This window comes from Amblyomma americanum, chromosome 11, assembly GCF_052857255.1.
Source record: "Amblyomma americanum isolate KBUSLIRL-KWMA chromosome 11, ASM5285725v1, whole genome shotgun sequence".
Classification (NCBI taxonomy): domain Eukaryota; kingdom Metazoa; phylum Arthropoda; class Arachnida; order Ixodida; family Ixodidae; genus Amblyomma; species Amblyomma americanum.
Window position 1 is genome coordinate 76,703,118 of NC_135507.1, and position 768 is coordinate 76,703,885.

General features: G+C 47.1%; 1 non-coding gene across 1 annotated transcript; it reads right to left on the minus strand.

Annotated features, from left to right (window-relative positions):
* Positions 1-433: 433 nt before the first annotated feature.
* On the minus strand, positions 434-505 carry TRNAH-GUG (transfer RNA histidin (anticodon GUG)). Its single transcript has one exon. It is a non-coding gene; the product is annotated as a tRNA-His (tRNA).
* Positions 506-768: the final 263 nt, after the last annotated feature.

Here is a 768-nt window from a genome sequence, read left to right on the forward strand (position 1 = left end):
TGATGATTCTCGAATTGGCGTGGGCGGCAGCAAGCGCTGTCGCTACTTCCTCGGCTCGCATTGAATTCGGGGCTCGAAAAGAGAGTCCATCGACGTGCATTTCCTGGTGAACGACAGCGGCCGTGTAAAATCCCGTGAGCGACGGCCCTGCTACGTCTACATAATATATACCGGGTCTAGCCCCGCAAAATTGTTTGGTCGTTTGTGGAATAAATGAACGGACGCTGTAAGTGGCAAATCCCTTATGATCTGAGGCGAAAAAAAAATAAGGGAAACATAATGGCGGAAAAGCAAAATAACATAATTAGCATTATACACGGCCACTAAAATTTCCGTGTATGCATGCTAAACTCAAGTTTGCTGGCGATGAGCAGCGCTGTTGTTTCGTTGGCTTTACATATTATTGAATTAAGAAAAATAGTTAAAAAAACAATGCCGTGACCAGGATTCGAACCTGGGTTATTGCGGCCACAACGCAAGGTACTAACCACTATACGATCACGGCCATGCCAAAGGGAACGGATGGCGAGGCATTCGCGTGCCACACATATCAGCGCCGGGAAACCTGTTTCTCTGCTCTACTTAGGTCGACACTCACCGGCGGCGCGCAGGATTTTTATTTTCTAGCTCTTCTTTTGTTTACGTTTCATTGACCTCCCTTAATTTAATCAGTCCCTGCTTTTTTTACCACACGCAGCAACGCCGGGATGGATGTTGCCTGCCGCCCGGTGTGACCCGTATAAAAGGGGACTATAGACTACTTATATA